Source organism: Dasypus novemcinctus, chromosome 6 (genome assembly GCF_030445035.2).
Source record: "Dasypus novemcinctus isolate mDasNov1 chromosome 6, mDasNov1.1.hap2, whole genome shotgun sequence".
Classification (NCBI taxonomy): domain Eukaryota; kingdom Metazoa; phylum Chordata; class Mammalia; order Cingulata; family Dasypodidae; genus Dasypus; species Dasypus novemcinctus.
The window spans coordinates 14,820,386-14,843,860 of record NC_080678.1 but is presented as its reverse complement, the minus strand read 5'-3'; the positions used below and the strand labels follow the sequence as shown (position 1 = coordinate 14,843,860).

Genomic DNA, 23,475 nt, shown 5'->3' with positions numbered 1-23,475 from the left:
AGGATCCATCCCCAACTGCCTCCGCCATCAGGCTAGGAATTAGTGCTCCACTAGCATCAGTAAGACACCTCTGTCTACTCTCTAATGTCTTTAAAAAAAGGGATGAAGTTTTCCATCTGCTCTTGTTTCCCCTCCCATTCTCTTTGTGTTCTGGATTAAAGCATCTCAAATATTTTAAGGTCATTTTTGGAAGGAGAGGACATATATGCATGTACCAACTCGAATTTCAAATGAAGTCCTAACCATTTTTCTCTTCTGTGAACGTGCCCTCCTCTTCCCTCTGCCTACCCCCATGGCCAGACTTAAAACTTCTTTTGAATCCAGCCCGTAGTGAGCTCGTGTCCCCAAGAGGGGAAGTCTCTGTTACCTCCGGGACACTATTTGGGTCCCTATGGAGGCTCTCTTCGTGGTTTCCTCTGATGGCGTAAGTGTGTACGATGTTCCCATCCTATCACTGATGATGGTCCCCTGAGGCCTCGATTCTGCCTTAGCGAGCCTTGCACACAAGGAGCATTGAGTGAATACTCCTAGGTTAAAGGATTCTGTGCTTGCAGCAAAGAACAGAAAAGCCACCAGTGGCAGAAAGGGTATTTTGCAAGCTTCCTGCACACCCAGATTACTTCTGGGTCTCAGAGGTTTACAGTCCACTGGGACATGGCAGAGGGAACACAGTCCTGTCCACATGGCCTGCAGGCAAAGGACATCTTCAGGCATAAAGGGTCATGGAAGGGTGAGGACCCAGGACCTCCAGGAGCCGTGGCAGCCCCTAGCTAGGGGCTTCCAGCCTGCTGCTCCAGCACTTCCAGGCATGGGAATGCCGGCCCTGGGGATCCAAGCGCCAAAGTATTTTTCTATCTGCCCAACTTAGAGGAAATGTCTTATTTCTAACGTGAGGTTAGAGTAGACACTTTTCTGCTCCAACCCTAATCTCTTCAATGGTCTTTTTCTTCCATCCTCCAGGCTACAGCAGCTCTCTGCTCTGCTTCTAACTTCCCTAAGACATAGGCACAGGGGAACCAAAGATTGTGAGGAAGAGGCATGAATTCAAGGGAAAATGAGTGACCTAGCTCGTTGCTTTAGAAGGCACTTTTTAAAAGCAAGCCAGACCACCTGGGTTCAGGTGGCTACCTGAGGCTGAGGAAGTCAATTTGACTTCTCTGGGTGTCCTCATCTGCATACTAGAGACAATATTATAAGAAATCTCAGAGAGGTGTTGTGAGGATCAAATGAAATCCAGCTTGCAAAGAACTTAGAATGGCTCCTGGGAGTAGTCTTCTCACACAACATGTAGGTACTGGCTGCTCCAAGCCTAGAACAACTATTCCACATCACAGTCAAAATCGTATGTTCATGAATGATCTGGAGACAGGTGGAGAGGTTTCAGAAATGCATGTTTTTGCATCAAAAGGATTCAATTAAAAATTCTCAATCCATTTTTTTCCTGTTTGCCGACTTGTTACTAGTAGATACCAATACCAAATATTTCATGAACTCCAACTAATTCACAAGACTTAGGGGATGTTGGCTGCGCTATACAAAGGCTTTCACTTCTATAGATGTCATTGCCTTCGTGTCTTTTCAGAAGACTTAAACTCACATTCTGAGACATTGAGTATTGCATTGGAAATATTAGACCATAATATGCTGATTTCTTTTGACCTTTAGGCACCTCTCCAACCTCAAAGCCTGGTACTCCCACACCATCATACACACTGTCAGGTGGGTTCAATCTTTGCTAGAATCATTTGCTTTGTACTGTTTATTGCCTAGAAACACTCATTCTAATCCAAGGGATCAGAACCTGTGTTACACCAGTTAAGTGTCACCATCCTTAGTTGCAATTGGCATCCTCATCAGGCGGGTTCATCCCGTGATGTGTAAATGGTTGTCCTGGATTTGTGCAGCTCATTGGCCCTGCATAGGAGAATCACCCCAGGGACAGAAGAGTTCAGAGCCATTCCCCATCATGAGCGCACAGAGGGGCCTGGAGCAGAGGGCATCCCCATTTCCCATTCCATCCCCTAGACTTAAACAAGTCTTGAAGTCAGAAAAGGAGGAATGCTTAGCTGTGTCTGTTGAGAGTTGTCTCCCTTCTTCACCTTGATTGGATCTGACTGCCCAATGGATTCACTTTCAGAAAACATTTCATTACATTTTAGACATGTTAATATAGTATTTTTCAGCCAACTGAAAATAACAGTTAAGGTTTGGTTCCTTTCCTTCTTCAGGACACTTTATGAACAATTTTGATGGCTTAATCACTACTGGACAGTCTAATCACAATTTTTTTCTCTATTTATTCCTTTAAATCAAAAAGTTTTAACCAATCACAATAAGAAGTAGCTATTCCATTTATTGAATTAGACACTTAGAAAAAAAGTAAAATATACTTTATTTTGTTTATATCAAACTCAATGTCAAGAACAGTATAATGAACTCATAGGTACCCACTGTTGACTTATCAAATCCACATATTTTGACATACATTTTCAAAGGAGGCAATACAATATCTGATTGTTAATTTAGGAGTTAATAATATGCCTTCATGCCCCTTTAAAACATCACATAACTTAAGTATACAGAGAGCCCAGATAATTCTGTCAAATATCTAGCTGGAAACCAAAAGTTCTACCTTCAAAGTGACCACCACATCACCAGGGTCAACCACACCTGATTTTACAAAGAAAAAATGCATAATTGGTAGCGTGAGCACCCAAAGAGCTAAAGTGTGCTAAGCAAGGGGAGGCCCTCGGGTACTAGCACTTCCTCCCACAGTGATGGTGGAGGGCAGGGAGGAGGTGGGAGGAGCCGACCAAGACCCTGCCAGGCAGGTCAGGGCCCAGCCTTTCTCCTCGGGCTTATTGTCAGAGGTGTCTGTGTCCTGAGTGACACTCACAGGCCACGTACGGTCAGCAGCTGTGCCCACCAGGGAGTTGGCTGTGCTTCCCCCAGCACCCACACCAGCCCGTATCAGTCTGATGTCATCTCGTCTTATTCCGTCCTTGGTTTGAGCCACTTGGTGTCTCTGTGAGCTCTTAACATGGGTTATTTCAGGGGTCCATTATACTATGAAAAATATTAAAACTTATTTTTTCTGGCTGCATTGATGTAAAGATGAGTGTAATCCAGGTTGGATGGCTGTTTCTTTTCTTCTGAGTATAAGGGAATTTAAAGCATTTTCTGGGCCCCTAAAAGTTACCTGGTGCCACGCTCCGTGACTGCTGAGCCTGATGGCTGTGTTGGTCCTGCTCGTCTGTGTTGTTCCAAACACAAACACCCCAACTCAGTCTGCTCATGGGCACTTCCCACTAGACCAGTCCTACCCCATCATCAGCAGTGATGCCCAGCAGTCACCCTCTTTTTTAGAACAAAACAGTTTTCATGAAGCATCTCTTCAGACTGGTATTTAGTCCCATACTATTTGGGAAGAATAAATTCTATGTTACTAGACTCTACATGTGCAAATAATAGTAATTTTAAATAAATTTAGGTGAAATATTTATCTTCCTGACATTAAAAGGGAGGCTTTTGGTAAAAATAGCCCCAAGTTTTTATGTGATGCTACTCTAGTGTAAAAATGCTCTTTCCTTCCTCTTTTTATCCTATCTTCCCTCCTTCCCACTTACTTCCCCTACTTCCTTCGATCCTTGTTTCTATCCTCTGTCTCTTTCTCCTCCCTTCCACTCATCAAAACATTACACACAAAGACTTTAAAAATTAGGTCGTGCACAAAGGCATACTTTGTAACACAGCATTTTTGTCCCAATCTGTACTCACTGCATCCTTCTACATCTACAGAAGGTTGACCTGCTCCTTCTCACAGCCACCTCCAGGATTTTGTGTTTTTTCCTAAATGAATTTTAAAGTTCAAATATCAATTTCTCAGCACTCTGTACTCTTGGGCATGTTTCTCAACTGCTTTGGGGCTTAAATTCCTTACCCATCATATGGGGATAATAATAACATCAATACTGTTTGCAGTTATGTATATGCATGCAATTATTCATACATATGCTCTAATAGATATATGCTACTATATACAGTATATAATCTCAGGCTTTGTGAATATTAAATGAGTTAAAATATGTCTACTATTAGTCCTCGGCCCAAAGAAAGTACTACATAAATGCTAGCTTTATAATCATCATTCTCTCCCTCCTAGTAATCAAATATTGTTTTTGGCTCCAGAAAAAAAAAGCCTGACTGGAAGACCAGTTAGTGTTTCTCTATCTTTGACTTCTGCTTGTGACTTGGACTTGTTAATGGCATGCAGGGTACCATCCAAATAGGAGCGTCCCATGGAACAAAGCCGAAAGTTTGCCACGTTCTTTGCCTATGCTCAGAATTCTTTTGGTTCAGATACGAGAAGAGCTTCTTGAATTTGTGTCAGTTTTGTAGATATATTTAGAAACAACGATCTGCCCTATTCCTTTTTTGCTCAGTACCTCACCCCCATAATCTTGGTGTCCTGTTCCTCCAAACATTCAGCTCAGGAGGAATCTCTGGGGTCGTTGCTCACCTCTTGTCAGGATCCATCCCCAACTGCCTCTGCCATCAGGGTAGGATTATTGCTCCACTAGCATCATCACCTTACCTCTCTCTGCCCTCACACTTCTTAAAATAATGTCATGAAGTTCTCCATCTGCTCTTCTTTCCTCTCCATTCTCTCTATTCTTGTGGATTAACACATCTCAAATCCTTTAAGGTCATTTTGGGAAGGAGAGCACATACATGTGTGTAACCAACTCACCTGTCAGTTGATGTCTTAACCGTTTTCCTCCTCTGTGAACTTTCCCTCCCCTTCCCTCTGCCTACCCTCACGGCCAGGCTACAAAATTTCTTTCAAATCCAGGCTTTGTGAGCTCATCTCTCCAAGAAGGGGAATTCTCCATTACCACCGGGACACTAGTTGCGTCCTATGAAGGCCCTCTTCATGGTTTCCTCTGACGGCATAAGCGTGTACGATGTTCCCATCCGATCACTGATAATGGTCCCTGAGGCCTCGACTCTGCCTTAGAGAGCTTTGCACACCAGAAGGTGTTGCCAGTAGATACCAGTACCAAATAATTCATGAGCTCCAACTACTTCACAAGACGTAGTGTGTGTCATCTGCATTTGGGCAAGGCTGTCACTTCTGGATGTCGTGGCCTTCGTGTCTTTTCAGAAACTTTAAACTCACATTCTGAGTCACTGCGTATTATACTCGAAATACTAGACCATAACAGGTTGATTTCTTTTGACCATTAGGCCCCTCTCCATCCTCAGGGCCTGGAACAGCCAAGCCATCATACACACTGTCAGGTGAGCAAATCTATGCTGTGTTCATTTGCTCTGTAGTTTTTCTTGCCTGGAAAATCCCCTTCCAAGCCAAGTAGCAGAGCCTCTGTATTGCACAAGTGAGGGGCACCATTCTCAGTTTCAACTGGAACCTTCATCATCCTGGAGCATCCAGTGACATTTGAATGGTTACCCCAGGATTTGTGCACCTCATTGACCTTGCATAGCAGAGTCACTCCAGGACAGAAGAGTTAGCATCACCATTAGATTCAAAATATTAGAGAATAACAAGTTGATTTCTTTTGACCATTAGGCCCTTCTCCAACCTCAGAACCTGGAACAACCACGCCACCATATATACTGTCAGGTGAGTAAATCTATGCCTGATTCATTAGTTCTCTAGTTGTTCTTGTCTAGAAAATCCTTATCTAAGACAAGTAGCAGAGCCCCTGTGTTGCGCAAGTGAGGGGCACCATTCTCATTTGTAACTGGCATCTTCTTCACCCTGGAGCATCATGTGATATGTGCATGCTTGGCCTGCATTTGTGCAGCTCATTGGCCCTGTATAGCAGAGTCACTCCAGGGACAGAAGAGTTCACAGCCATTCCCTATCATGAGCGCACAGAGGGGCCCAGAGCAGAGAGGATCCCCATTTCTCATTCCATCCCCTAGACTTAAACAACTCTTTAAGTCAGAAAAGGAGTAGTGCTTAGCCGTGTCTACTGAGAGTTGTTTCCCTTCTTCACCCTGATTGGATCTGACTGTCCAGTGGATTCATTTTCAGAAAAACATTTTGTTACATTTTAGACATGTTATTATAGTATTTTTTAGCCAACTGAAAAAAAAGTTTCGGGTTTGTTTCTTTCCTTCTTCAGTCCACCTTATGAACAAGTTTGATGGCTTAATCACTGCGAGACTGTCTAATCACAATTTTTTTCTCTATTTATTCCTTTTAATCACAAAGTTTTAATCCAATCACAACAAGAAGCAGCTATTCAGTTTTTTGAATTAGACACATACGAAAAAGTAAAATATACTTTCTTTTGTCTATATCAAACACAACGCCAAGACCAGTATAATAAACTAACTCATGGGTACCCACTGCTGACTTATCACATCCACATATTTTGAGATACATTTTCAAAGGAAGCAATACAATACTTGATTGTTAATTTATGAGTAAATAATATGCCTTAAGGCCCTATTGAAACATCACATGACTTAAGGATACAGAGAGCCCAGGTAATTCTGTCAAATATCTAGTTGGAAACCACTACATCAACAGGTCAACCACACCTGAATTTTTACTAAGAAAAAATGTATAATTGGTAGTGTGAGCACCCAAAGACCTAAAGTGTACTAACCTCGGGGAGGTCCTCAGGTACTAGCACTTCCTCCCACAGTGATGGTGGAGGGCAGGGAGGCGGTGGGAGGAGCCGACCAAGACCCTGACAGGCAGGTCAGGGCCCAGCCCTTCTCCTCGGGCTTATTGTCAGAGGTGTCCCTGTCCTGAGTGACACACTCACAGGCCAAGCACTGTCAGCAGCCGTGCCCACCACGGAGATGGCTGTGCTTCCCCCAGCACCCACACCAGCACGTCATTGGGTGCCTCTTCCTGGCCAAGTGGGGAAAGGGAGCCGTGTGCCAGGTACAGGCCGGCGTCTTCCCAGACCTGGACGCTCATTAAGTGCTGATGTTACTCCTGGGATAAATCCTTGCCACCAGAGGGCAGAGGCTGGACACGACACTGCAGATTTATCTGTGACCTCCAGGCTGTGCCTGTTTTCAAACATTTGCCCCTCTGACACTGGATTTTGTGGTATCCTAATTACTAAGGGAGCCTCTTTGTCTCTGTCAACAGGTGATGGATTATCTGTAGTCTTAGAATTACCAGAGCCTGAGTCCCAGGCATCCATACCTGCACCCTCCACAGGTAAGTCTTTGGTAATTAGGGAAGGAATAACATTTCTTCAAATACGCAATATGAGAAGCAGAGATCAGAGGCTTTCGTAGCTGAAACTTAATTTGGTGCCCACAGAAATGCCTGAAAGGAAAGTGTTTCCCCTCTTCTCCCTTCACACGCAGGCACACATTTGTTTTATAAATGAGATGTGGGCAAGGTTCTTTCTTTTCTAGCACCACCTAGAAAATGGTGACGCAAAGATGAGAGCACACGTAGGTCTGACCCCAACCCCGTGTGTCTCCTCCTAGCTGGCTCCCTTACAGGTGGGCAGATGTCACCATCAAAGCTGCCTTACGAAATTGGGAGAACATTCTGGTAAGCTTAATTATATTACAGTTGAAAAATACCAAAATCATAACCAGGAATGGTGGAGTCAGCTGGGGAGTTGTGGCCTCCTTCACAGTTTCCAATGTAAAATCCCTAATAGCAAAAATTCTCTATATTTTTCACAACAGTTAGGCAAAACCTGTCCTTTCCATTGCCGAAGGCACTTTATCAGCTACGATCCCAGATCATAGTTTCCTCTTTCTTCACCTGGGTGAAGCTGACTGAATGTCTGCTCTACCAAGGGAAAAAACTCATCCATATTGGCTACATTAAGGCTGATTCCACTATACTTACTTAATCTTCCTAGCCAGGCCTATTTGTGTGTGCATACAAGTGCCTGCTTTAAAATAAATACTACTGTGGCCATTTCTCTACACTGGCCTTTATCCACTCTACTACCTACTAAAGAGCACTACATATCAGTCTGATGTCACCTCATCTCGCTTCATCCTTGGTTTGAGTTACCTGTTGACTCTGTGGGCCCCTAAGCACTGAGCCTTCAGGGGTCCTTTATACTATGAAAAATATTAAAACTTATATTTTATGTCTTCATTGATGTAAAGATGAGTGTAATCCAGGTTGGATGGCTGTTTCTTTTCTACTGAGTGTAAGAGAAATTAAAGCATTTTCTGGGCCCCTACAAGTCACCTGGTGCCACGGTCCATGGCTGCTGAGCCTGATGGCTGTGTTAGTCCCACTCATTTGTGTTGTTCCAAATACAAACACCACATCTCAGTCTGCTCTTTTGCACTGCCTCATAGACCAGTCCTACCCTATTATCAGCAGTGATGCCCAGCAGTCACCCTGCTTTTTAGAACAGTACAGTTTTCTTGAAGCATCTCTTCTGACTGCTATTTAGCCCCATACACCTTTGGGAAGGATGAATTCTATGTTACTAGATTCCTGCATGTGCATACAAGAATAATTCTAAATCAACTTAGGTGAAATTGTTATTTTCCTGGCATTAAGATGGAGGCTTCTTTTTAAAAAGAGCCCCAGGTTTTCACGTGATGCTACTCTAGTGTAAAATGGCTGTTTCCTTCCTCTTTTTTCCCTGTCTTCCCTCCTTCACACTTACTTCCCTGTTTCCTTCCATCCTTGTTTCTATCCTCTGTCTTTTTCTCCTTCCTTCCAGTCATCAAAATGTTACACACAAAGACTTTAAAAATTAGGTCATGCACAAAGGCTTACATTGTAACACAGCATTTTGTGTCCCAAGCTGTACTCACTGCTTTGTCCTAGATCTACAGGAGGTTGAATTGCTCCTTCTCAGAGCCACCTCCAGGTTTTTGTGTGTTCTCCTAAATCAATAGTAATGATCAAATATCAGTTTTTTAGCACTCTGTACTCTTGGGCATGTAACTCAACTGCTTCTTGGTTTAAATTCCTCGCCAAGAGTATGGGGATAATAATAATAATAATATTTTGCAGTTATGTATATGCATGCTATTATTGATATGTATACTCTAGTAGATCTATGCTACTATATGCAGTGTATCATCTCAGGCTTTGGGAATATTTAAATGAGTTAAAATACTCAGCCAAGAGAAAGTACTCTATACATGCCAGCTTTATAATGATCATGCTGATCATCCTTATAATCGAATTTTTTTTTTTTGGCTCTAGAAAGAAAATGCCAAACTTGAATACCAGTTAGTAGTTCTCTATCTTTCACTTCTGCTTGTGACTTACACTTGTTGATGGCATGCAGGGTACCTTCCAAACAGGAGTGTCCCATGGAATAAAGCTGAAAGTCTGGCACTTTCATGGCCTTGTCTCAGAATTCTTTGGGGTCACTTGGGCCATAGTCCATAGCATGAGATAATCACATGGACCTTCCTGTGTTTAAAAAGAGGAGACAGGGCATCCACCTTCTGACATGGTTCCAGCAGATTTTAGAGGAGCTTCTGGATTTTGTGTCGATTTTGTAGATATCTTTAGAACATACGATCTGCCCAATTCCCTTTTTGCTCAGTACCTCACACCCATAATCTTAGTGTCCTGTTCTTCCAAACATTCATCTCAGGAGGATTCTCTGGGGTGTTTTCTCACCTCTTGTCAGGACCCATCCCCACCTGCCTCTGCCATCAGGCTAGGATTAGTGCTCCACTAGCATCATTAAGACACCTCTGTCTACCCTCTAATGTCTTAAAAGAAAGGGACGAAGTTTCCCATCTGCTCTTGTTTCCCCTCCCATTCTCTTGGTGTTCTGGATTAAAGCATCTCAAATGTTTTAATTTCATTTTTGGAAGGAGAGGACATACATGCATGTAACCAACTCGCATTTCAGATGAAGTCCTAACCATCTTTCTCTTCTGGGAACTTGCCCTCCCCTTCCGTCTGCCTACCCCCATGGCCAGCCTTAAAACTTCTTTTGAATCCAGCCCTTAGTGAGCTCATGTCCCCAAGATGGGGAAGTCTTTGTTACCTCCATGACACTAATTGGGTCCCTATGAAGGCACCCCTCATGGTTTCCTCTGACGGCTTAAGCATGTACGATGTTCCCATCTTCTCACTGATGATGGTCCCCTGAGGCCTCGACTCTGCCTTCGAGAGCCTTGCACAGCAGAAGCATGGAGTAACTACTCCTGGGTTAAAGGATCCTGTGCTGGCAGCAAAGAACAGAAAGGCCACCAGTGGCAGAAAGGGCACTTCGCAAGCTTCCTCCACACCCAGAAGACTTCCGGGTCTCAGAGGTTCACAGGAACCTCTGCTCAGCAGTCCACTGGAGCATGGCTGAGGGAAGACAGTGCTGTCCACGTGGCCTGCAGGCAAAGGACATGTTCAGGCATGGAAGGGTGAGGACCCAGAACCTCCAGGAGCAGGGGCAGGCCCTAGCTAGGGGCTTCCAACCTGCTTCTCCAGCCCCTCCAGGGAGTGGGAAAGCTGGCCCTGGGGATCCAAGCACGACAGCATTTTCTTATCTGCCCAAATTAGGGGAAATGTCCTATTTCTATCGTAAGCTTAGAGTAGGCACATGTCTGCTCCAACCCTAATCTCTTCGGTGGTCTCAGTCTTTCATCCTCCAGGCTACAGCGGCTCTCTGCTCTGCTTCTAACTTCCCTAAATCAGAGACACACGGGCAACCCAAGATTGTGAGCAAGAGGCATGAATTCAAGGGAAAACGAGTGACCTAGTCCATTGCCTTAGAAGCCACTTTTTAAAAGCAATGCAGAGCACCTGGGTTCAGGTGACTACCTGAGGCTGAGGAAGTCATCTTGGCTTCTCTGGTTGTCCTCATCTGCAAATTAGAGACAATAATAGAAGCAATCTCAGAAAGGTGTTTTGAGGATCAAATGAGATCCAGCTTGCAAAGAACTTAGAATGGCTCCTGGGAGTAGTCATCTCTCACAGAATGTTAGTACTGGCTCCTCCAAGCCCAGAACATCTATTCCACATCACAGTCAAAATCACATGTTTATTACTGATCTGGAGAAAGGTGGACAGGATTCAGAAATGAATATTTATTGCATCAAAAAAATTCTATTAAAAATTCTCAATCCATTATTTTCCTGTTTGCCGACTTGATGCTAGAAGATACCAACACCGAATATTTCATGAACTCCAACTAATTCACAAGACTTAGGGGATGTTGACTGCACTATGCCAAGGATTTCACTTCTATTGGATGTCATTGCCTTCGTGTCTTTTCAGAAGACTTAAACTCACATTCTGAGACATTGAGTATTGTATTGGAAATATTAGGCCATAACATGTTGATTTCTTTTGACCATTAGGCCCCTCTCCAACCTCAAAGCCTGGTACTCCCACACCAACATACACACTGTCAGGTGGGTTCAATCTTTGCTAGAATCATTTGCTTTGTACTGTTTATTGCTTAGAAATACTCATTCTCATCCAAGGGATCAGAGCCTGTGTTACACCAGATAAGTGTCACCATCCTTAGTTGCAATTGGCATCCTCATCAGGCCGGTTCATCCCATGATGTGTAAATGGTTGTCCTGGATTTGTGCACCTCATTGGCCCTGCATAGCAGAGTCACTGCAGGGACAGAAGAGTTCACAGCCATTCCCCATCATGAGTGCACAGAGGGGATTTCCATTTCTCATTCCATCCCTTAGACTTAAACAACTCTTTTAGTCAGAAAAGGAAGAATGCTTAGCTGTGTCTGTTGAGAGTTGTCTCCCTTATTCAGCCTGATTATATCTGACTGTTCAGTGACTTCACTTTCAGAAAAAGAGTTTGTTACATTTTAGAAATGTTAATATAGTATTTCTTAGCCAACTGAAAATAAAGTTAGGGTTTTGTTCCTTTTCTTCTTCAGTATACTTTATGAACATATTGATGGCTTAATCACTGCTGCACTGTCAAATCACAATTTTTTCCCCATTCTTTTTAATCACAAAGTTTTAAACCAATCACAATAAGAAACAGCTATTCAATTTTTTGAATCAAACATATATAAAAAAGTATATATACTTTATTTTGTCTATATCAAACACAATGTCAAGAAGAGTATAATGAACTCATAGGTACCCACTGTTGACTTATCAAATCCACATATTTTGACATACATTTTCAAAGGAAGCAATGCAATACCTGATTGTTAATTTATGAATTAATAATATGCCTTCATGCCCTATTGAAACATCACATGACTTAAGGATACAGAGAGCTCAGATAATTCTGTCAAATATCTAGCTGGAAACCAAAAGTTCTACCTTCAAAGTGACCACCACATCACCAGGGTCAACCACACCTGATTTTACAAAGAAAAAATGCATAATTGGTAGCGTGAGCACCCAAAGAACTAAAGTGTACTAAGCAAGAGGAGGCCCTCAGGTACTAGCACTTCCTCCCACAGTGATGGTGGAGGGCAGGGAAGGAGGTGGGAGGAGCCAACCAAGACCCTGACAGGCAGGTCAGGGCCCAGCCCTTCTCTTTGGGCTTATTGTCAGAGGTGTCCCTGTCCTGAGTGTGGGGAGGAGTACCCAGCAGTGACACACTCACAGGCCAAGCACCGTCAGCAGCCGTGCCCACCACGGAGTTGACTCTGCTTCCCCAGCACCCACAGCAGCTGCTCAGTTGGTGCCTCTTCCTGGGGGAATGGGGAACAGGAGCCGAGTGCCAGGCACCGGGCTGGTGTCTTCCCAGACCTAGAGATCCCTGGGATAAGTTCTTGCCTACAGAGCGCAGATGCAGGAATTGACACTGAAAATTTGACTGTGATCACTATGCTGTGACTGTTTTCAAACGTTTGCCCCTCTGACACTGGGTTGAGGGGTGTCCTAATTGCTAGGAAAGCCTGTTTGTCTTTACCGATAGGTGATGGATTATCAGCAGCCGTAGTCCCAACAGAGCCTGAGTCCCAGCCATCTACCCCTGCACCCTCCACAGGTAAGTCCTTGGGAAATAGGGAAAAAATAACGTTTATTGAAGAATGTTGCTCCAAGTGACAAACACCCTAAATCCATTTCCTTCTTTGCACTACCTTCAATAGACCACTCCTACCCGATCATCAGCAATGAACATTGCTGTTTCCATGAAGTATTTCTGCATGCTTGAATTTAACCCCTTACACATTTGGGAAAGGTTGCATTCTTTCTTACTAGATTCCTACATGTGCTAGTAAGAATTATTCTAAATAAATTTAGGTGAAAATTTTTATCTTCCTGACGTTAAAAGGGAGGCTTATTTCTAAAAGTAGCCCCAGGAACTCATTCGATGCTACTCTGCTCTAAAAAGGCCTTTCCTTACTCTTTTTTTCCTACCTTCCCTTCTTCCCACTTTCTTCCCTGCTTCTTTCCATCCTTTCTTTCCTCCATCTCTTTCTCCTTCCTTTCTTTCATCAAAATGTTACAAAAAAACACTTTAAAACTTATTTCATACACAAAAGCTTATATTGTAACACAGCACTTTTGGCCCAAGCTCTACTCACTGCATCATCTATACCATCAGAAAGTTGAACTGCTCCTTCTCACAGCCACTTCCAGGTTTTTGTGGTTTCGACTAAATGATTCTTAATGTTCAAATATCAGTTTTCCAGGGCTCTGTACTCTTGGGCATGTTTTTCAACTATTTTCTGCCTTAATTTCTTCACCTATTATCTAGGGATAATAGTAATAATAATGCTTTGCTGTTATGTATATTTAAAATATTATTTATAAATATGCTCTAATACATATATGCTATTATATAGAGAATATACTCTAGGACTTTTTAAAGATTAAATGAGTTAAAATATGTCTACTCCTTAGTGCCAGGCATGTATTAAATTACTATAAAAGCTCACTTTATAATCATCATCATCATCATAATAATCAAATATTGTTTTGGCTCCAGAAATAAAAAGCCTGACGTGAAGACCAGTTAGAGGTTCTCTATCTTTGACTTCTGCTGGATTTGGACTTCTTACCTGCATGGAGGGGGCTTCTGAGCATGAGCTTCCCAGGGAACAAAGCCAAGAGACTGGCAGTTTCCTGGCCTAGGCTCTGAAGTCTTTAGTGTCTTGTGGACCACACTCCATTTCTCCTGCCTGTCACAAAGGCCTCCCTGTGTTCAGAGAGAGGGGCAGGGACTCCACCTTCAGACATGGGGTCAGCAAGTTCGTAGAAGACCTGGTGGATTTAGTGTCGATTTTGTAGATACCTTCAAAAAATACAATCTACCCTGATCTGCTTCTTTGCTCAGCACCTCACACCCACAATCTTAGTGTCCTGTTCCTCCAAACATTCAGCTCAGGAGGATTCTCTGGGGTTGTTGCTCACCTCTTGTCAGGATCCATCCCCACTGCCTCTGCCATCAGGCTAGTGTTACTACTCCACTACCATCATTACTGCACCTCGTCTGCCCTCTAACTTCCTGAAAAGAATGTGATGAAATTCTGCCTGCTTTTCATCTGCTCCCATTCTCGTTGTTCTTGTGTATTAAAGCATCTCAATTCCATGAGGGTCATCTTGGGAAGGAGAGGACATACATGCATGTAACCAACTTGCATTCCTATTGAACTCCTAACCCTTCTGGGAACTTGCCTTCCCCTTTCCACTGCCTACCCCCATGGCCAGCCTTAAAACTTCTTTCGAATCAAGCCTTTCGTGAGCTCGTCGCCCAAAAAGAGGGATTCTCCCTTACCTCCGGGACACTTGTTGGGTCCCTATAAAGGCACTCCTCGTGGTTTCCTCTGACAGCATAAGGAAGTACGATGTTCCCATCCTCTCACTGATTATGGTCCACTGAGGCCTCGACTTGCCTTGGAGAGCCTGGCACACAAGGAGCATTGAGTGAAAACTCCTGGGTTAAAGGATCCCAGTGCTGGCAGCCAAGAACAGAAAGGCCATCAGTGGAAGAAAGAGCACTTTGCAAGCTTCCTCCACACCCGGATGGCTTCAGGGTCTCAGGGTTTCCGAGGACGCTCTGGTCAGAAGTCCACTGGGGCACGGCTGAGAGGGTCACAGTCCTGTCCATGTGGCCCTTGCACCAAATGCCTCTGCTGGCCTGAAGGGCCATGGAAGGGTGAGGACCCAGTGCCTCCAGGAGCCAAGGTAGCCCCTTGCTAAGACCATCCAACCTTCTATTGCAGCACTTCTATCAAGTGGAATGCTAGCCTCGGAATTCCAAGAGACACGGATCTTTCTATCTTACCAACCTAGAGAAAATGTCCTTTTTCTAATGTGAGGTTAGAGTATGCACTTGTCTCCTCCAATGCTAACCTCTTCATTAGTCTCAGTCTTTTGTCCTCCAGGCTACAGCAGCTTTCTATTTTACTTCTCACTTCTCTAAGAGAAAGGCACAGGGGCAACTAGCGATCATGAGCGGAGAGGCATGACTTCAAGGGAAAAGAGTGACCAAGTTCATTGGCCTTAGGAAGAATTATTTTATTATCTAAATAAACTCCCTGGCTCCAAACTCAGATGGCCACCTGAGCCAGAGCAAGCAAGTCAACTTGGCTTTTCTGGGTCTCGTCATCTGTAAAATAAAGACAATAATAGAAGCAATCTCAGAGAGCTGTTGTGAGGATCAAATAAAATCCACTTTGCAAAGGACTTAGAATGGATCCTGGGAGTAGTCGTCTCTCACAAAATGTTAGTACTGGCTCCTCCAAGGCTAGAAGAACTATTTCACATCACAGTCCAAATGGCATGTTCATGACTGATGTGGAGACCAATGGAGAGGACTCAGAAATGATTATTTCTTGCAGCAAATGGATTCCATTAAAAATTCTCAATGTTCCATTTTCTTGTTTTTGTTGTTGTTGTCCAGAACTGTTGCTAGAAGAAACCAATGCCAAATACTTCATGAGGTCCAACTAATTCAGGACACTTTGTAGGTATCTGCACTAGGGTGAGACTGTCACTTCTGCTGGATGTCATTGCCTTCGTGTCTTTTCAGGAACTTTCAACTCACATGAGTAACTGAGTATTAGATTCAAAATATTAGAGCATAACAGGTTGATTTCTTTTGACCATTAGGCCCTTCTCCAACCTCAGAACCTGGAACAACCACGCCATCAGACATACTGTCAGGTGAGCAAATCTATGACTGGTTCATTTGCTCTGTAGTTGTTCTTGTCTCAAAAATCCCCTTCCAAGCCAAGTAGCAGAGCCTCTGTGTTGCACAAGTGAGGGGCACGATTCTCAGTTGTAACTGGCATCTTCATCAGCCTGGAGCATCCTGTGAGTTGTGCATGCTTGCCCCTGCATTTGTGCAGGTCATTGGCCCTGCATAGCAGAGTCACTCCAGGGACAGAAGAGTTAAAATCCATTCCCCATCATGAGTGCACACAGGGGCCTGGAGCAGAGGGGATCCCTATTTCTCATTGCATCCTCTAGACATAAACAAATCTTTAATTCAGAAAAGGAGGAATGCTTAGTTGGGTCTCTTGAGAGTTGTCCCCCTTTTTCACGCTGATTGGCTTTGACTGCCCACTGGCTTCAATTTCAGAAAAACATTTTGTTCCATTTTAGACATATTAATATAGTATTTTTTAGCAAACTGAAAAAAAAGGGGTTTGATTTTTTCCTTCTTCAGTACACTTTATGAACAAGTTTGATGGCTTAATCACTACTGGACTGTCTAAACACCTTTTTTTTCTCTATTTATTCCTTTTAATCACAAAGTTTTAAACCAACCACAATATGAAGTAGCTATTCAATTTTTTGAATTACACACATATAAAAAAGTAAAGTGTACTTTATTTTGTCTATCTCAAACACAATGTCAAGAACAGTATAATGAACTCATGGGTACCCACTACTTACTTATCAAATCCACATATTTTGAGATACATTTTCAGAGAAAGCAATACAATATCTGATTGTTAATTTATGAGTTAATAATAAGCCTAATGCCCTATTGAAACATCACATGACTTAAGGATACAGAGAGTCCAGATAATTCTGTCAAATATCTGGTTTGAAATCAAAAGTTGTACCTTCAAAGTGACCACCACATCACCAGGATCAACCACAGCTGAATTTTTATGAAGAAAAAATGTGTAATTGGTAGTGTGAGCACCCAAAGAGCTAAAGTGTACTAACCTAGGGAGGCCCTCAGGTACTAGCACTTCCTCCCACAGTGATGGTGGAGGGCAGGGAGGAGGTGGGAGGAGCCGACCAAGACCCTGACAGGCAGGTCAGCCCAGCCCTTCTCCTCGGGCTTATTGTCAGAGGTGTCCCTGTCCTGAGTGTGGGGAGGAGTACCAGCAGTGACACACTCACAGGACAAGCACCATCAGCAGCCGTGCCCACCAGGGAGGTGGCTGAGCTTCCCCCTTCACCCACGGCAGCAGGTCGGTTGATGCCATTCCTGGGGAAATGAGTCCAGGAGCCGTGTGCCAGGCACCAGGCGGGCGTCCTCCCATAGCTGAAGGCACATACGTGCTGACCTTATCCCAGGGATAAATTCTTGCCTCCGAAGGGCAGAGTAGGAATTGACAGCTCAGGATGTGACTGTTTTCAAACGTTTGCCCCTCTGACACTGGGTCGAGGGGTGTCCTAATTACTAAGAAAGCCTGTTTGTCTCTGCCAACAGGTGATGGATTATCAGCAGCCTCAGTCCCAACAGAGCCTGAGTCCCAGCCATCCACTCCTGCACCCTCCCCAGGTAAGTCCTTGGGAAATAGGGAAGGACTAACATTTACTGAAGAACCAAATATAATATGCAGCGATCAAATGCTTTCAATAACTGACACTTCATTTAGTTCCCACAACAAGCCTTTAGGGCAAGTGTTTCCTGTCCTACCCCCTCACATATACACACATTTCTTTTATAAAATGAGACTTGTTAAAGATTCTTTTCCCTGTAGCACCAACTAGAAAATGGTGAAGCAAAGACCTGAGCACACATAGGTCTGACCCCAACCCCGTGTGCCCCTTCTTAGCCGGCTGCCTTATGGGTGGGCAGATAGCACCATTGAACCTACTGGGGCAACATTCTGGTAAGCCTAATTATTAAGTTCCAAGAACACTGAAATCATAACCAGGAATGGCGGAGCCACCTGTAGGTTGTCGCCCCCTTCGCAGTTTTCTATATAAAATTCTTAATAGCCAAACTTCTCCATTTATATTTTTCATGATAATTAGGCAAAACCTGTCCTTTCCATTGCCTAAGACATAGGATCAGCTGCCATCTCATTTCATACTCTTTCACTTCATCACCCTGGTGAGCCCGAGTGAATGTCTGATCTACCAGAAGAAAAAACTCATATGTATTGGCTGCATTAAGGCTGGTTCCACTGTAGTAACTTAATTACCTAGCCAGGCGTATTTCTGCATGTGTGTGTGTATACACACGTGCATAGTTTCCAAATGAATACTGTTGTGGAAGTTTTTCTTCCCTGGCAACATAGTCACTCTGCTACCTCTTAAAGAATGCTACGCAACAGTCAGATGTCACCTCATCTGCTTCCATCCTTGGCTTCAGCCACTTGTTGACTTCCACGGGCCCCTAAGCCCTTATGCCTTCAGGGTTATTTTATACTACAACAAATATTAAACATTTTATTTTTTTACTATATTGATGTAAAGAAGAATATAATCCAGATTGGATTGCTGTTCCTCTTCTTCTGATTGTAAGGAAATTAAAGCATTTTGTGGACCCTTAAAAGCCACCTGGTCCCCTACACTGTGACTGCTGAGGCTGATGGCTGTGTCGGTCCTGCTCATCTGTGTTGTTACAAATACAAACACCCAACTCAATCTGCCCCTTTGCACTGCCTTCACTAGACCAGTCCTACCTGATCATCAGCAGTGATATCCAGCAATCCCCCCATTTTTTAGGCAACACAGTTTTCATGAAGCATCTCTTCAGGCTGGTATTTAGTCCCATACACATTTGGGAAGATTCCTACATGTACTACTAAGAATAATTCAAAAATAAATTTAGGTGAAATTTTTTACCTTTCTGACATTAAAATGGAGGCTCATTTATAAAAGTAGACCCAGGTTCTCATCTGATGCTACTCTGGTGTAAAAAGGCTCTTTCCTTCCTCTTTTTATCCTATCGTCCCTCCTTCCCACTTTCTTTCCTGCACTCTTCCGTCCTTTTTATCCTATGTCTCTTTCTCTTTCCTTCCTTTCCTCAACTGTTACTCACAAAGTCTTTAAAAATTATGTTGTGCACAAAAGCTTATATTGTAACACAGCATTTTTTCTCAAGCTTTAACCAATGCGTCCATTCCAGACCTTCAGAAGTTTGAACTGCTCCATCTCAGAGCCACCTCCAGGTTTTTGTGGTTTCTACTAAATGATTCTTAATGTTCAAATATCAGTATCCCAGAGTTCTTTTTTCTCGGGCATGTTGCTCAACTGCTTTGCTTTTTTCCTCCAGACTATAGCAGCTCTCTACTCTGCTTCTAACTTCCCTAAGACAGAGGCACATGGGCAACCAAAGATTGTGAGAAGAAGGCATGAATTCAAGGGAAAATGAGTGACCAAGTTTATTACCTTAGAAGGCACTTTTAAAAAGCAAGCCAGACCACCTGGCCTCAAGCCTCAGATGGCTACCTGAGCTTGAGGAAGTGAGCTTGGCCTCTCTGGGTCTCCTTATCTGCAAACTAGAACAATAATAAAAGCACTCTCAGAGAGCTGTTGTGAGGATCAAATGAGATCCAGCTTGCAAAGGACTTAGAATGGCTCCTGGGAGTAGTCATCTCTCACAAAATGGTAGGACAGGTTCCGCCAGGGTTAAAACAACTATTCCATATCACAGTCATAATGGCATGTTAATGACCCATCTGGAGACAGATGGAGAGGATTCAGAAATGAATATTTATTGCAACAAATGGATTATTTTAAATATTCCAAATTCTTTTTGTTGTCCAAACGTTGTTGCTAGAAGATACCAATAGCAAATTATTCATGAGCTCCAACTAATTCAGGACACTTTGTAGGTATTGTCTGCACTAGGGTAAAGCTGTCACTTCTGCTGGATGTCATTGCCTTCGTGTCTTTTCAGAAACTTTAAACTCACATTCTGAGTGAGTTTATATGAAATATTAGAGCATAATAGGTTGATTTCTTTTGACCATTAGGCCCTTCTCCAACCTCAGAACCTGGAACAACCACGCCACCATACATACTGTCAGGTGAGCAAATCTAGGTTGGTTCATTTGCTCTATAGTTGTTCTTGTCTAGAAAATCTCCTTCCAAGCTAAGTAGCAGAGCCTCTGTGTTGCCAAGTCAGGGGCAGCATTCTCAGCTGTAACTAGCATCTTCATCAGGCTGGAGCACCCTGTGAGATGTGCATGCTTACCCCGGAATTTGTGCAGCTCATTGGCCCTGCACAGCAGAGTCGCTCCAGAGACAAAGGAGTTCACAGCCATTCCCCATCATGAGCACACAGAGGGGCCTGGAGCAGAAGGGATCCCCATTTCTCATTCCATCCCCTAGACTTCAACGATTCTTTAACTCAGAAAAGGAGGAATGCTTACCCATGTCTGTTAAGAGTTGGCTCCCTTCTTCACCCGGATTGGATCTGACTACCCAGTGGCTTCACTTTCAGAAAAGCATTTGTTACATTTTAGACATGTTAATATACTTTTGCAGCGAACTGAAAAAAAAGTTAGGGGTATGTTTGCAGTTTATGAACAAGTTTGATGGCTTAATCACTGCTGGACTGTCTAATCACAATTGGTTTCTCTATTTATTCCTTTTAATCACGAAGTTTTCAACCGATCACGATAAGTAGTAGATATGCAAATTTTTTAATTAGACACATATAAAAAGGTAAAATATACTTTATTTTGTCTATATCAAACACAATGTCAAGAACAGTGTAATGAAGTAACTCATGGGTACCCACAGCTGACTTACCAAATCCACAATTTTGAGATACATTTTCAGAGCATGCAATACAATACTTGATTGTTAATTTATATTGAGTTAATAATATGCCTTAATGCCTTATGGAAACATCATATGATTTAATGATACAGAGACCCCAGATAGTTCTGTCAAATATCTAGTTGGAAACCAAAAGTTCTACCTTCATAGTTACCAACACATCACCAGGGTCAACAACACTTCAATTTTTACGAAGAAAATATGTATAATTGGTAGTGTGAGCACCCACAGAGCTAAAGTTTACTTACCTAGGGAGACCTCAGGTACTAGCACTTCCTCCCCACAGTGATGGTGGAGGGCAGGGAGGAGGTGGGAGGAGCCGATCAAAACCCTGACAGGCATGTCAGGGCCCAGCCCTTCTCCTCAGTCTTATTGTCAGAGGTGCCCTGTCCTGAGGGACACACTCACAGGCCAAGCACTGTCAGCAGCCGTTCCCACCAGGTTGTTGGCTGTGCTTCCCCCAGCACCCACACCAGCACGTCATTGGGTGCCTCTTCCTGGCCAAGTGGGGAACGGGAGCCAAGTGCCAGGCCACAGGCTGGCGTCTTCCCAGACCTGGACACTCATTAAGTGCCGGTGTTACTTCCGTGATAAATCCTTGCGCCCAGAGGGCAGAGATAAGACTTGACACTGCAGATTTCTCTGTGACCTCCAGGCTGTGACTGTTTTCAAACGTTTGCCCCTCTGACACTGGATTTTGTGGTGTCCTAATTCCTAAGGAAGCCTGTTTGTCTCTGCCAACAGGTGATGGATTATCTATAGCCCTAGACCAAACAGAGCCTGAGTCCCAGCCATCCACACCTGCACCCTCCACAGGTAAGTCTTTGGTAAATAAGGAAGGAATAACATTTCTTCAAGTACCAAATATGAGAAGCAGAGATCAGAGGCTTTCAGTACCTGAAACTTCATTTGGTGCCCTCAGGAAGCCTAAAAGGAAAGTGTTTCCCCTCTTCTCCCTTCACACCCATGCACACAATTGTTTTATAAAATGAGACGTGGGAAAGGTCCTTGCTTTTCTAACACCACCTAGAAAATGGTGACGGAAGATTAGAGCACTTGTAGCTCTAACCTCAACCCTGTGTGGCTCTTGCAAGCTGGCACCCTTACGGGTGGCAGTTAGCACTGTCAACGCTACCTTACAAAATTGAGAGAACATTCTGGTAAGCCTAATTATATTAAAGTTTAAAAATACCAAAATCATAACCAGGAATGGAGGAGTCAGCTGGGGGATTGTGCCCTCCTTCACAGGTTTCAATGTAAATTTCCTAATAGCCAAACTTCTGTATTTATAATTTTGGCAAGAATTAGGCAAAACCTGTCCTTGCCATTGCCTAAGGCACTGGATCACCTGCAATCCCAGATCATAGTTTCCTCTTCCTGCACCTGGGTGAAGCTGACTGAATATCTGCTCTCCCAAGAGAAAAAATGTGTACATATTGGCTACATTAAGGCTGACTCCTCTGTAGTTACCTCATTTTCCTAGAGAGGCCTATTTGGGTGTGCATGTGTGTTATACAAATGCCTGCTTTTAAAATACATAATACTGTGGCCATTTCTCTACAATGGCCTTTAGCCACTCTGCTACCTCCTAAAGAACACTACATATCAGACTGATGTCACCTCATCTCTTTCTGTCCTTGGTTTGAGCCACTTGTTGACTCTGAGAGCACCTAAGAACATGAGCCTTCAGGGGTCCTGTCTACTATGAAAAATATTAAAACATGTTTTATGGCTGTATTGATATAAAGATGAGTGTCATCCAGGTTGGATGGCTGTTTCTTTTCTTCTGAGTATAAGGGAAATTAAAGCATTTTGTTGGCCCCTACAAGTCACCTGGTGCCACACTCTGTGACTGGTGAGCCTGATGGCTGTGTTGGTCCTGCTCATCTGAGTTGTTCCAAATACAAACACCCCAACTCAATTTGTTCCTTTCCACTGTCCAGTAGACCAGTCCTACCTATCATCAGCAGTGATGTCCAGCAGGCACCCTCTTTTTTAGAACAATACAATTTTCATGAAGCATCTCTTCAGACTGGTATTTAGCCACATACACCTTTGGGAAGGATGAATTCTATGTTACTAGATTCTACATGTGCGAATAATAATAATTCTAAATTAATTTAGGTGAAATTTTTATCTTCCTGACATTGAAAGGGAGGCTTTTCCTAAAAATAGCCCCAGGGTTTTATGTGATGCTACTCTAGTGTCAAAACGCTCTTTCCTTCCCCTTTTTATCCTATCTTCCCTCCTTCTCACTTACTTCCCCTACTTCCTACCATCCTTGTTTCTCTCCTCTGTGTCTTTCTCCTTGCTTCCATTCATTAAAATGTTACACACAAAACTATAAAAATTAGGTCGTGCACAAAGGCTTACATTGTAACACCTCATTTTTTGTCCCAAGCTGTACTCACTGCATCGTTCTAGATCTACAGAAGGTTGAACTGCTCCTTTTCACAGCCACCTCCAGGATTTTGTGTTTTCTCCAAAAGGAATTTTAATGTTCAAATATTAGTTTCTTAGCACTCTTACTCTTGGGCATGTTACTCAACTGCTTTGGGGCTTGAATTCCTCACCCATTATATGGGGATAATAATTACAACAATAATA

At 43.3% G+C, this 23,475-nt stretch overlaps 1 protein-coding gene across 1 annotated transcript in view; it reads left to right on the top strand.

Annotated features, from left to right (window-relative positions):
* The window catches only part of LOC101423583 (scavenger receptor cysteine-rich domain-containing protein DMBT1-like), a 225,240-nt gene that overhangs the window by 69,927 nt on the left and 131,838 nt on the right, over positions 1–23,475 (top strand). The window contains exons 24-33 of the mRNA XM_058298189.2: positions 1,666–1,719; positions 5,248–5,301; positions 5,591–5,644; positions 7,139–7,210; positions 11,305–11,358; positions 12,854–12,925; positions 15,997–16,050; positions 17,558–17,629; positions 20,058–20,111; positions 21,613–21,684. The gene's annotated coding sequence lies outside the window, so the exon portion shown is untranslated. The remainder of the gene's footprint in view (positions 1–1,665; positions 1,720–5,247; positions 5,302–5,590; positions 5,645–7,138; positions 7,211–11,304; positions 11,359–12,853; positions 12,926–15,996; positions 16,051–17,557; positions 17,630–20,057; positions 20,112–21,612; positions 21,685–23,475) is intronic.